Below are 15,256 nucleotides of genomic sequence, written 5' to 3'. Positions count from 1 at the left end.
TGTGTGAGAGAAAGAGAAAGTAATATGAAGGTCTAACGAGACCTTGATTGTGGCAAGATTGTCGCCCTCGCTAACGAGGGAGTCTGGACCCTATTTCCCCCCTGAGCACCCCTTAAATGGAATCCCCCTTTTATTGGACACCCCCTCAACCCCACCCCCCACAAATGAGAGTCAAAATCACAGAGCGACTAAGAGACGAACAATTGGGTTAGGCGCGCCTAAATGTCGCTCTTGTTCTAATCTTTGGTCTCCGGCTGATTGCTGCAAATTATGGAATTTTGATCGATATTTCAGTGGAGGGTTGAGTCGCAGATGTGGAATGAGGGACACCTACTTTCTCTTGCAGTGGAACCTCGGTGATATTATACAGATATTTCATTCCATTCAATAATATCACATGGAAACGCATATCAGACCAGAGCTCCAATGATGTATGGAATCCCACAACTATTCTAAAATGGAAACAATGATAACAAAACTTGAGTAATAAATGATGAATTATACCCTTTAATATAAATAGAGTACTAACACTAACAAACTTATATTAGCAAGCTATAGAGGAAATTTTCTCGAAAAACTCATCAGTTTTATAGGGACAAATGCTTACGAGAATAGATTTCAATTCATTCTTAATTTTATTGAATCAGGAGTAGCACTCTCTTTGACAATCTGCGGCATGACGTTGCCCATGTATAAAGGGTCTTTCTCAATAGAGTTAGTCTATGCTCTGGATAGCTGATTCCTGAATCGAGTGCTATATCTATGTGCGACTTGTCCCTCCATAAAAAGGTCTCTGCGGGGACATGTTCCTTAATACAAATAGAGCCAGCTCTAATACATAAATAGCTGGCACTATGAGAAGGCAATATTCCCTAAATATGAGTCTATAATATAGGTCTAAATATAAATAAAAATAAGAAATATAAATATAAACCTAAATATAGGTCTACCTCTCTTTCAGACCAAAGATTCTCCTCAAAACCTTCTTCTCAGCCCTGAAAATAGCTTCAAACTTAGTCGTAACTCAGTCTATAACTAAATTATAATAGTTGGCTAATACTGTGTTGAACTACATACAATGAGAAAACTACTTCGGTTATTGTTTCTTCTTCTTTTCCTCACAATGTATTCAATCTCCCAATATTCAGAAACGTGACCAGGACTCAGCTCTTGACCACTTGGGACTAGCTCTACTAATCAGCAGTGGTCCAATATTATCATTAGTTCTCATAATAATGCTCTGATCAATCAAAGTTTGTAGACAGAAGTGTCGAAGCTAGTGTCACCGTTGCTGCTCCAATTAAAATCACGTTGACATCACATCCTAGTGGTTCCAAAGACTATTTAAAATATTGGGTCCATCCAACTTCCAATATCACCATCATTATCCTCACACAAAATGCTAATACGACAGTCAAGGATCACAGACAATGGGATTGGACAGACAAGAATTTGGATGCATCCATTTTAGAAGTGTATCTGTGCCATGATTGAAATGTATAGTATATGCTTTGGTGTAGGCATTCAGCATGAACAAACATTTGATGCAAAAATGTTTTCCATCCAAAATGTTTTCGATCATGTACAATGTCACTAGAATATTTTTGCGTCAATCATCTTCTTCGAGTACCGTCTCTATTGCGGAGGTTGGCAATGATAATGGCAATTATCACCTTGTTCACAGCCGCTCAAAATAGGTAAATTTTGATGTGCGATCAAACGCTCCCCTCAGGTTTCTCAACCAAGACATTCCTCCACGTCCCACCGAGTGCCTACCAACTATTTTACCTTGGATTATGAGGTGCAAAATCATGTTTGCGTAAATATTTCACCTGCAAATAACGATTTCGAATTGATGAATATAGATAATATTAAATGATATGTGTTTCCATTGATCTGTTTGATATAGTTTGTGTTGGCAACATGAAATATGCACAAAAAAATGTTCATGAGAATTTCACAAGAAATATGTTAAATGTGACATTGTCATTACCCCATATATCTATAGTGAGGTGCGCTTTAAAATGGCAGTGTTTGATTAGCAATGGTATTGCTATCCTTGTTCATCATCCAACAAAACGGATAGTGCTATCTCTTTCTCACTTTGCTCTGTTGCCAGATCGTCTTTTAACAATATAGAATAAATAATTAATTAACAAAATATTTTATCTTAATCATAAAAATTCATTATGGAATGATTGAAAATATAATATCTTGCTTAATGAAATATAATTGATTATCTTTAACGCGAATGAACCGTTAATATTACATCTTGGAAGAGGAATTGGAAACGGAGTTTTGCTGGCCAGGACGCAGATACTGGGAGAAGGGAGTTGCCGCTATAAGCCTACAGATCGTTCACCAATCGAGTGCATTGTTCCAGCACATTAAGCGGCCGACACCTACAACACTCACCATTTCCCATTCAATTTCACGCTGAAATTCACCCAGGAGAGTAAGAGAAAGCTACTAAGACTGTGAGTAGGAGAAGGATAGACTGAGAGGGAGGAGCTAAGACTGAAAGTAGGAGAGACAATGGTTGGGAGGAAGGGACTAAGCCTGCAAGTAGGAGAGAGATAGAGTGATGAGAAGGGACCAAGTCTGCTAGAAGAAGAAAGAAAGATTGTGAGGAAGTGACTAGGTCTGCAAGTAGAAGAGAGAAAAAGTGATGAGAAGGGATCAAGTCTGCAAGTAGGAGAGATAGAATGATGAGAAGGGACCAAGTCTGCAAGTAGGAGAGAGAAAGAATGATGAGAAGGGACTAAGTCTACAAGTAGAAGAGAGGAAGATTGTGAGGAAGTGACTAAGTCTGCAAGTAGAAGAGAGAAAAAGTGATGAGAAGGAACTAAGTATGCAAGAAGAAGAGAGAAAGATTGTGAGGAACTGACTGAGACTGATAGTAGAAGAGAAAAGAAGTAATGAGAAGGGACCAAGTCTGCTAGAAGAAGAAAGAAAGATTGTGAGGAAGTGACTAAGACTTAAAGTAGATGGGTGGAAGAAGAATAGATTGGAAAGAGGTGACTAAAACAGCAAGTAGGAGGAAGAAAGAGTGACGAGATGGGACTAGGACTGCAAGTAGATGAGTGAGAGAAAAAAATGAGTTGATGGGGTGAGGGGAAGTGGGAAAAGAGATGGGAGGATACAGAGAGAAATTGGAAAAGAAAATAGAAGGGCAACTTTGGAGAGCAACAGGGTATCAGAGAATTGGAGTAAGTGTCACGGGTCTTTGGATCACAAGCATAGAAAAAGGTGTTTTTGGAAATGAAAATGTTTTGCGAAAATAAAAATAAAAATCTTGTGGATAATAATACACGAGAACATCCTTCAATGGATTATTAGAGGATTATCTAAAAAAGAAGACCCTCTTTGACGTTGAGTGCTATCATAGAAAAATAGAATCTTAGGCCTAGCGCACACGGTGTAACCAGTAAGTATAGTAAGTATATTCCATACTCACTGGGTGTAACCATAGAGAAACGATAGCATAAGTAGATATCCCATGGTATAGGACGTTTATGTCGCAACTTTTACTGTTATCTCAAGCCGATAGTTCACGTATTTCTTTCCTATGCAGCTGTGTGACGCTGGTAGTCTCTCAAATTGTGCCGTTCATACACTATCGCCCCAACAAAACAGTGAAAATTGACAATAGTCGACAGTAATCGGCTTGAGATAACAGTAAAAGTTGCGACATAAATTCCCTATACCATGGGATATCTACTTACGCTATTGTTTCTCTATGGTGTAACTGTTCAGCAAATGCCGTTGGAAAACCAGTTTCAAATCATTCGCTCGCGCAAGTGTTTTGCAACCTGAATAACGTATGAAAATTATAAGTGAGAAGGTGCAAACGACGCAAGTGTTTTTTGACCAGTTTTCAACGGTAGTTTCACGCTTTAGAACTCCAACTGTGGCATTGTCTTTGGTGTTACATACGAGCCCGTTTAAATAATTTGTAGAGTATTCATGGTGATGGACATTGGATCTATCAATTATACGATTTGTCAAGTCACAAATTTTTAGGTTTGTTTTCTTGTCTAATGTCCACCACTTTTCAATGGTCGTTTTCGTCTTACTTCTCTTGCGAGAATGAATAGCCTACATGTCTACTTCTCTTGTAAAAAGTAGAAACTGAAAATATTCTAGTGATAGCCTGCTAAACAATGTTTCCATGTCGTAGAATAATTCCTTCATGTTGGAATGATAAAATCTCTTCTATAAAGATAGTTTTATCCATACAATGATCGGGTTCAATGCTCATCGTTAGTTGTAATGCTGTGTGAAAAGCTTATTCATCCACAGTAGCCTGGAAGGTGTTCCAGTACACTGAAACAATGAACTCTGAATATTGAACTAAATATCAATTATAGATGGAATTGAATAGATAATGCATTTATTCAAATGCATTTGAATAAATGCATTCTCTATTTAATTCCATCTATAACTCGTTGGCCGCTATGGCTTCGAGCGCTGAGCGCTGCTATCCAGGGATTGTCAGTTTGGTGTAAGGGTAAGCATTCCTGACTAGAATTGGGAGGTACCGGGTTCGATTCCCGGGCTGGCAACTAATTTTTTGATAGTAGTGCTCATTGAATTTCCATCTAGCTGTTAACCCTGTTGTCAATGTCTGCAGTAGCAGAAGTCTTCGGGGTGATTTGCAGCATTTATTCAGGATTTTCGTTAAATAATAGTTAAATATTAATTACTACTACTGATAGAACTCATTCGTCATCTCGTAAGCAACTTGAAGTTCTCCAAGATCTAAATCAAAACTGACCAGCTCTTGAATCAAGACATACTACCAACATTGATCCCACAACCACTACCTTAACATAATCTCACTTTGAAGGAACAAGACCACCTTGGAAGCCCAAGAGCAAACTCATTCAACAAGTCTCATTCTAGTCAATAAAGCCGGGAAATGAAGCTACAGGACAAGGAAAAAGGAACAGAACGACCTCACAAAGGAACTCCTTAATAACGTGTGACAGTGAAAGAGAAACTAAAAAGAAATTCTGAGGAGAGAGGAAAAAGAAAATCCGCAGAAATGAGAGAATACTCCAGACTCCAATAATGAAAGGAGATGTCTGGAGAGGATGCAGGAAATAACTGTCACTAATACTTTGACCAGAATGTCTTCTTTGTCTGCTAAGATAACTTGATCGTTTCTCTTTCAAAAGAGGGAGTATGCAGCTTCTTCCAGGAGAGTGGTGCTTCAGATAAATTTACATTGAGTGGAAAGGTAGAGACTGTCGGGAAGACTTAGCAGTGATGAGTTCTCTATTGATGGAGCGATCGAGTGGAATTATTCATAGCTGATCGGAGAAAAGGTGTCATTCAAAGGGAGAAGTTCTGTCACAAACCTAATGATCAAACTGGTCGCGACTAAACAAAAATGTTGCTTCTTCTGCAGTTCTATAGAATTACAAATATTGTCTACAATGACTTTGAATGAATTATGACAAATCCTGAATTTTCTATTATTTTTAATTTAAGCTATTTCTTTCGTTGTTGATGATTCTTGGGTGTACTATTATCTCTCAGGCTAGGCGCACTCCAGTTAGTCAAGACAAGACAAGACAAGACATGATCAGACAAGTTTAGTCACAATAATTCACATTGATGCTTATGACGCAACTCACACTGATTAGTCATTGCAATTAGACATGTAAGCAACCATGTGAAGTATTGTGACTGAACGTGTCTGATCATGTCTTGTCTTGTCTTGACTGACTGGTGTGCGTCTAGCTTTATAGTGGCGGCATTATCTCTTTGGTGGCAGTAGTCTATTTTGGTTGATGATACTCCTAATAAGTGACCGGAAACTGAAAATCTGTTCGAATTAATCTAAATTGAATTCATACATCGAGTGAAGATCAAAACATAGTTTTTGAGTGTCCTGTACAAATTAATCGTCTTATTAATAAAACATGATCCACCACGATGAAATCCAAATGTCTTAATCATTGTCAGTTGATAAATTTAATGGCATCGATCGAAACAGAAAGCTACACTGTAATCCACTTGTTCTGTTCGCACCTTCATACTTCATCACAAAAATAATAACTAAAGCTTTTTAGTAGAAAAAATATTGATCGATACAGAATTCCTCCAATAAATGAATACTTTCACTTTTTGTGTAGTTGAGAAGTTGATATTGTGGTAATTATTCATATTAAATGAAAAAGACTGAGAAATTGTCAAAAAAAGATTTTTTATCAGATAAACTGTTTATCAGAGATTGACAATTATTGTGTAATAACCGAAACCAGTCTTTCTAATTATCAATAAATCAGTAGTTTTTTGAAAATTTCTCAGTCTTTTTTATTCAAAATGAATACTTGTTTATCATTTTTCCACTGTGTATCCTTGCTGTTCCAAATAATATGATATACACAGTGATAATAAAATCACTTCACAATTTTGAAAGCACATAAATATTTATTGAAATTACTTACAGAATTGAGAGAGGTGTTATTTTGGTTCGATGTGACAGCCGTTGGTAATGCGATATACATCCCACCGATAATCGATTTCTTGCCACACTCGTACCAGCATATCAGGCGTGACTTGTGCAAACGCAGCGATCTGATTGTGATCCGAATTCGGCGGTCATTAAGATTGTCTGGTAGAAGGGGAACATAAATCCTATGCTTAATGAAACCACACAGAAAGGAATCCATCGGTGTTAAATCCAGTGAGCGAGGTGACCATGCAATTGGCCCTGCACGGACAATCCAGCGAAGTTGAAAGCAACTGTCTAGAAAATCCCGAACTTCTCGGTGGAAATGAGCTGGTGAACACACCGTCATGATGAAAGTAGAAGGGCCCTTTCTCATCTTGTTGAGCATGACGGTGCACCAGCTTATTTCCACGGAGAAGTTCGGGATTTTCTAGACAATAATTGCTATCAACTTCGCTGGATTGGCCGAGCAGGGCCAATTGCATGGCCACCTCGCTCACTGGATTCAACACCGATGGATTTCTTCCTATGAGGTTTCATTAAGCATAGGATTTATGTTCCCTTCCTACCAGACAATCTTCTACCAGACAAACGGATCACTGTGGTTGCACAAGTTACGCCTGATATGCTGGTACGAGTGTGGCAAGAAATCGATTATCGGTGGGATGTATGTCGCATTATCAACGGCTGTCCCATCGAACCAAAATAACACCCACACCTTAAACTTGAAGTGTTTTGTAACAAAATGACACCTTTCACAATTCGGTAAGTAATTTCAATAAATATTTAGGTGCTCTCGAAGTTCTAAAGATCTTTTATAATCATCCTATATTATCTCGGGTCTGAGCGGTATGACAGTTGGTATCTCGACTGCCTTGAGCATACAATTTTCTGTATTAGAAGAGTTCTACAAAAATGTTGTGAGATAAATCTTCTCGACTTGAGAAATTTGATTGGAAGTATTTTTTTGAAGAGGATTAAAATTTTATTTGATTCGATTATGTTTTCAAGAAGTGAACTGACCACAAAACAGAGAATTCAATTCTTTCAAAGTGAATTCAATTCTTTCAAAGTGAATTCATTTCTTTCAAAGTGAACTCAATTCTTTCAAAGTGTATTCAATTCTTCCAAAGTGAATTCAATTCTTACAAAGTGGATTCAATCCTTTCAAAGTGAATTCAATATTCTTTCAAAGTGAATTCAATTCTTTCAAAGTGAGTTCAATTCTTTCAAAGTGAATTCAATTCTTTCAAGGTGAATTCAATTCTTTCAGAGTGAATTCAATCCCTTCAAAGTGAATTCAATTCTTTCAAAGTGAATTTATTTCTTTCAAAGTGAACTCAATCTTTTCAAAGTGAATTCATTTCTTCCAAAGTGAACTCAATTCTTTCAAAGTGAATTCAATTCTTTAAAAGTGAACTCAATCTTTTCAAAGTGAATTCATTTCTTTCAAAGTGAACTCAATTCTTTCAAAGTGAATTAAATTCTTTAAAAGTGAATTTATTACAGAAACTGGAGAGTAATGTGAACAAATCATCTCATCAGCTAGTAAATTCGGCTGAATCGGTCTCATTTAGCACTTGACACAGATTGCATGAATGAATATAGCAGACTGACATCGGAACTGTGAGATGAGGTGCACTGCACGCTCTTTAGAATGTGGGAAGGTCGATATCAGCATGTGAGCATCTTGTGAAGCTGAAGCATCTGCTCATGATGGCTTGTGCAGAAACCTCTCATGTACTCTCTCACTCTCACTCATTCTTTCCTTAGACTCATCTCTATCTTCCCTTCCTTTCATTTCTCCGTCATATTTTATCACTCACTCACTCACTCACCCTCTCTTTATATTTCTTTCGCTATCCATTCCCTCTCACACTATCTCTTAGTCTCTTATTCTCTTCCACGATCTCTCTCAGTTTCTCTTCCTCTTTCTCTTCCTCTTTCACTCAAGCCTTCTCTTCCTCATCCTTATCCTCTTCCTCTTTCTACTTCTCTTTGACTCAAGCCTTCTCTTCCTCATCCTTATCCTCTCCTCTTTCTCTTTCTCTTTCACTCAAGCCTTCTCTTCCACATCCTTATCCTCTTCCTCTTTCTCTTTCTCTTTCACTCAAGCCTTCTCTTCCTTATCCTTATCCTCTTCCTCTTTCTACTTCTCTTTCACTCAAGCCTTCTCTTCCTCATCCTTATCCTCTTCCTCCTCCTACTACTCTTTCACTCAAGCCTTCTCTTCCTCATCCTTATCCTCTTCTACTTACACCTTGACTCCTCTTCTTCTTTTTTCTTTTTCTTATTATCATTCTTCTCCTTTCTCTTTTATTTTTTTCATCTTCTTCTTCATCTTTTTCTTTTATTTTTTTCCTCTTCTTCTTCTTTTTCTTTTTTATTCTTCTTCTTATTCTTCTTCATAGTTTTCTTGTTCTTCTTCTTCTTCTAACAAGAGAAATTTCGTTGTAAAGAGAAGGAATTATGTAGCGTAAATGACAAAAACCAGTGGTGACGTAACATAGGGAGGTTTCAAGAGACGTTTGAGTATGCAGTAAAGGAGAAAATGGCCAACTGGTGGAGCAGTCATAGAGAATTCTGGGTGGGGTGGACATGGGAAACAAGAGGGTGGATAGGGTATATAGGTGCTCCATAGGTCCTCTCTCCCTCACTCTCTGAAAGTGAGTAGAGGCAATATGATTGAACAAAAATAAAAAAGGGAGAAGAAGAACAGTAGTTGAGAGGAACGAAAAATAAGTTGAGAGTTTGAAGCAAGAAATAAACTGGAAAAGTATAGAGAAGATGAGAACATGAGTTGAAAGGAGAGAACGAGGATAGAAAGACAGGTAGAAGATGAGAGGAAGAAGGGAGAATGATCATGATGCCGGTAGAGAGGAAATCAAGATGAAGCAAAGTTTAGGAGATAAAGAAACAGGGAGAAAAAAGATGAATGAATTGGAATGGATGGAGAGGTGAGGAGGATGACGAGGAGAAGAGTGGCAGAAGTGTGATGAGTGAGAGGAGGGAAATGAGGGTAAGAGAAACAAGGGGAGATAAATTGAGAATGAGTAGATGCTGGGAGAGGAAAAGGGGAAAGAAGAGAGAGGAGAAGAATAGGAGGAAAAGCAGTAGAAATAAAATCAGGAGGAAGGGATCAAAGAGCAGAAACGTGAGAAAAATGAGGAAAATTTGAGAACAAAGTGAAATAAACTGTGACACGTAGGAAAAGAGTAGAGATGGAGAAGATGGAGGAAAAATTAAGAAGGAAGAGAGGAAAATCAAAAAAGAAATTTAACGAGGAAAGAGAAGGATGTATCAAAGAATAAATTCAACGGAATAAAGAAGGAGGATGAGAGAAGAGAATACAAGACAAGAAAAAATTTTGTGACAAGAGGAGAATACTGTGACACGTAGAAAAAAGAGCAGAGATGAAGGAGATGAAGGAAAAATCTTGAAGGAAGAGAAATCAAAGAAGAAATTCAACGAGATAGAGAAGGAGGATGTGAGAAGAAAAATACAAGAAGACCGGAGAAGAAAGTTTTGAGGGTGAATAAGGAGGTCGACACCAGAAGAAAGATCAGTGCGACAGTGAAGAAGAAGGAATAGTTATCTGACATTGAAAGGCAGAAGTCAATTCCTACCAGGAATGAGGAACGGTGAGACTGCGATCACTTTCCTGCACCGAAGTCCTGGAGAAAATTTCCAGACATCGATTCCACGCTGGAAATCCAGTATGGGTCACGTACCAATAGAATATATATTCCCCTTATGGCAAAGCTGATAGATCCGGGTGTGAAGTGGAAGCACGGCAAACGTCTTTTGCATGTTTTCTAAGATATGGTATCACGCTGTCATATGAACGTTCAAGAGTTGACAATGTGCCCTATTTATGATTAAGATTGAGAAGAGAATATGATATGAATAAACTATATTCCATTGAACTTTGAAATAGTTCTTCCCTGATGAGATTGAAGGAGCCAGCAGTTGTATTTTCAAGTTCCGTGAGTTTTTGAATGTAATTATTTCATTATATTCGGCTATTAATCCAATCAAATTCAAAATTTCTAGTTTATTCATTTCTGGACTGAAAAGTGGACTCAAATCAATATTCAAGTGGATAGCATAACCTTTAGTTTTTATTCATTCATAACTCTACCTTCATTGTATTATCATTCATCCCATCATCATCATCACCTAGGCTTAAAATGCTTCTAGAAAGTCGCCTTTGTGAAATAATAAATATTCATATTGCTTACATTCAACTGATATGATATGAATGAATACTAGTGAATATTCATCTTAAATATAAAATCAGTAAAATGATAGGACTTTATGATTGCCAATTTATTCTGTTCTCCCACCGCCATCTATAGAAGATATCTTTATTGTTTTTTCACCTTTGGGCTACTTTTAATGGTAAAAGTTTACAAGAAAATGGTAAATTTTTATTTGAAAATAACATTAGTAGCAGAAACATGTCGTGCTAAAATAATTCAAAAGGGTAGACCTACTCAGATTAATATTTTCATTCAGATATATTTTATTTAAGTCATTACGGTATATCTGATATGATATTAAATTGTTCGTTCTCATTTTTAAATGGATTATTATTATTATTAGCGTATGGCTTTGAATGGTGGGGAGACCCAAGGGTAGTTCCACCTCGCCGTATATAGTCCAAAGTTCCCTAATCGGAAACCGGACACTAAGGTTATAGTCAGCACAATACTTTAGATTTATACATTTCACTTCGGAATAAAGTTCATTTTGATGTTAAATAGTCCAAGCATTTACAAAAACGGAACAAAACACAAAACCACTAAGCCAAATTTAGAAAATATTAATTTAGAGCTGAAAATTAATAGCATGTTGAATGGATAATCATGGATCATACGTCAGCATAATCCTTATCAAAAAAGATCTTCAAATCGATACAAAAATCTTCACATAATACATACAACATAGTCTAATTTTGAATTAGCCCAAGGTACGGTTGTATTATGAAGCAAGGTGAAATAGAATTTCTATTGCATTAAGATTCTTCCTTCCATGTTATGAAGAGTAACCTATCACAATAATTATACGCAGACATGTGTTAAAAGAGGGTCTTTCTAGTATAGTCCATTCATCGATCAATGTCTACCAAGTCGAGTACCTACTGTGTTCACATATATAACACCACATAATATGATAAGACTTCAAGATATATTATATAATATATATTATATAAGAAAGGTATATAAAGGTGAAGAAATAATTATATAAATATTATATTATCTCAAGGTGCGTACAGACTTTCGCTCTGCTCCGCAACCGAACGTCACTCCAGCAGAGCGATTGATGATCGACCGGGAGCAAGAGTGGTTCGACCGGGGAACGCGAGATCTAACATCTTCCGTAACGTTTATGATGGGTGCGACTGCTGAGCGGGGGCGGAGCGACTGCGGTACGATGGAGGAACGAGGGCGGTACGAGGGCGGAGCGTGCTCGGTGGGGGTTGGAAGCGCGTATATGTGTACGCAGCTTAAGACTTTAGATATACCTATAAGCTTCTTATTAAATAGAAATAAATATGTACAAGCTATATGTGGAATATATAACACAATATAATATGATAAGACAATGTATATACATGAATATACAAGCTGGGTACTCATATGTATGACAAACCGGTAAATATATGTCTGAGATCATATATATATTATATAATAATTGAAAACATATAATATAAAGTCAAGCAAAGATCATATTCTTCTCTATACGGCCAAGCAAGCTGCTTCGTCTCAAGACGAATTGCTTTATATCACGTGACAGCCACAATGTTATATGCAACAATCAACTAAGATGAGGAAACTTGAGAGAGAGTTTCATGGAAGCTTTATGGGTATGAAGTAGCTACTTTATATTTTTGGGGAAATTTTGATAAGAATATTAGTGAAAAAACTGTTGGTTCGGTTAGCAGTCTATTATTCGTCTCCAGTGGCTTTACTGAATTTTACCTTGAGATACTCTGATGAACAAAATTACTATTGGTTATAAAAGCAGAAGACTGCTAGAATGAAGTTGATATTCATATAAAATTGTGTGAGGAATGATGGATGATGTACTGATTTTAGATGATAGAAAATCGAACTTCCTGTGTTAAAGAGGATTTTGTGGTTGTGGTAGTGGTAGATGTCGATATTGAATGAAAACTTCTTAATATCGTCTAAGCCAGGAACTTTCAAAATATTCCCAGATGATAGAAACAAAAGAAAAGCTTGATATCTTGAAAATAACCATATTCGGAATACTTGAGCGTGCCTTGTCTTGACCAATGACAGTACAGCTCAACCTTCATTGGTCAACAGCTAATGGCCAATAGTAGAGCTTCACCCATAGTGATAGTATTTTACGTCACGTGGACGGGAAGGGCCCGTCCGCAGGGCAAGAATGATGTTTCTAGTCAAGGCGTTAGCCGAGACTAGAATCACATTCGATCCGTGCAAGAGACATTCACGTTCAAGTAACGTGCACTATTTTTTGTCATAATAATCCAAATAAGAATAATTGGGAAATACAAAACATTACCTGCTTGTGATGAAGCTGCTACATGCATTTTATAAACATAACCTACTTTACAAATATTCCAAATCAGGAATTTCTTGATTGTAGTTGACAAAAATTCCACCTGGAGCGCTGAAAGGCGGTTTTCTGTTCCAGTTTTGCTGTTCCTATTTCGGAACAGAACTTGAAAACATACTCGACTGTAAAGAAAACATATGATTTAATCACAGTATAGTATGCTGTAATGAGAATCATATGTTTATTTGTTCTACAATCAGCTATTCACCGGGTTGATTCCAGGCATTAAAAACAGCTGATATTGAATGACTATGACAGAAATATCATTCTGATGCTCAATTTTATGCTTTCAGTTTACTTTAGGTTGATAATAGTTGAAGAACCGGTACTAGTATCTCAAATTTTCCTCATGAATTGATGGTTCAACAATATTCACCAGTATTGAGTGAGTTTCCATTCAATAGAATCGAAGTTTTTCAATAAACTGTAAATCTTACAGATCAATGTCCTTTACTCACTTCTTGTAGAGTAGAATCTACATATCTACATCAATCTAGTCTAAACATTAATCCAGAGTCCAGACTAAACATTACATAATATATAATTTTTGTCATAGTCATTCAATCTCAGCTGTTTTCCATGCATGGAGACTAGATACATTCTGCATTCATTTTGCATTCTCGCCTGCAAGAGGCCCCTCCCTCTCCATTTGATGTAAGATACTATTAGTAATCTGGACTACAACATGACAAGTGATAACAATTACAATTAAACCTAATAATATCTTCAACTTCTATTAATCTATAACTGTAACTACAATTATAACAATATGGAACAATGACTTACGAAACTGATAGGTAGTGCGTCAGCTGCAAGGTTGTCCATTGTTGGGATGTTCTGAACAATGCTCGTCAACCGGGGTGTAGAGAACCAGTAAATCAAGAGAAGCTCACATTTCAGCTGAAGGCTGGCTCTAGATCAATTTCAGCGCCTCTCTTAGACTCTCTCTCTTTCTCTTGTGTCAAGTCAGCATCTGTAAAAAAATGTTATGATATTCTGATGAATTTCTGATACATGAGATTTGTGATATCTCCACAATATAGACAAGCAATAAGAATAATAATACTTTTATTCCATTAAAGCAATAACAATGCAATAGGAAACGTCAATAAAAATATAACAAGTCGATAAACGTCATTAATACTATAACAAGAAACAAAAAAACGAACATTACAAAAAATTTAATTGGCACTATGAGAATTAATAGAAACAGACCTAATTAATTATAATAATCGTATGCACTTGTATCAGAATTAATAAAAGCAGACCTCACACAAGAGAAATGACATAACAAACAAACTTTAGTCTAAAAGTAATCCGAAACAGGCAGATGAAGGAACTCATAGAAAGAGAATATGGAATTCTTTAAAAGGAGATTCTCCAATCTTCTCCTGAATGAGACAATTGGTAGTTCCCTGACTGTAATAGGGAGGATATTGAAAAATTTTACAGATAAGTGGCCAGGACTAGACAAAATCTTGCTCAATCTTGTAGAGGGCACGTCTATTCTGACGAGCAATCATTAGATACCAGTAGATATATCTACTTATTTATTATATTCTACTTGAGATTATCTTCTCATTCTTTTCTGAAAATTTTGCGAAGTTGAACAACTACAAGACTCAACCTATCTCGGACTATATGTTGTAATCTTATCTAAATTTGGGAGAGGAATAGCACAAGTTTACCTTATTTTTCCTCTCCCTATCATTCTGAAGACGTACTTATTGTTCAAATCTATAAAGATAGGCTATTTCAACAGATATTTTCAGTGTGAGGAGCCTCCAAATTGGAAACTGCATTACGGCAAAGAATAAACTATCTGTACAGGTTTCCTCTGATTTCGGTTTACCGAGAAAGTTAGTGAACAAAATTCCTCCTACACATCGACGGATAGTCCTGAAGGGGGATTCCAAAAACATCTCTTGTTTCTTGTAATAATCTTCTCTTAATATTATAATTCGAATTTGAAGTCGAACTAAGTTTGAAGAGTAGATATTTCGATTTTGTGCTGAATAACGGTGTGTTTTCATTCTTAAATAGTAGAAATTTCAATTATGATTGTGATTAGGTAATTTATCCAACACGTGCATAAGACATATTGATGAGATATCAAGAATTAAATGTGAGTTGAGTTCATTCCTACCAAAACCTACTATTGAAGATTGGGAATCAAAGCTGGAA

General features: G+C 36.6%; 1 long non-coding RNA gene across 1 annotated transcript; it reads left to right on the top strand.

The window, feature by feature from the left end:
* Nucleotides 1–4,580: 4,580 nt before the first annotated feature.
* On the top strand, nt 4,581–14,224 carry LOC120353216. Its single transcript, XR_005572228.1, has 3 exons — nt 4,581–4,625; nt 5,348–5,349; nt 14,121–14,224. It is a non-coding gene; the product is annotated as an uncharacterized LOC120353216 (long non-coding RNA).
* The last annotated feature ends 1,032 nt before the right edge of the window (nt 14,225–15,256 follow it).

Source organism: Nilaparvata lugens, chromosome 10 (assembly GCF_014356525.2).
Source record: "Nilaparvata lugens isolate BPH chromosome 10, ASM1435652v1, whole genome shotgun sequence".
NCBI lineage: Eukaryota > Metazoa > Arthropoda > Insecta > Hemiptera > Delphacidae > Nilaparvata > Nilaparvata lugens.
Note: the sequence above shows the minus strand (reverse complement) of the source record. Positions and strands in the feature narration are given on the sequence as shown.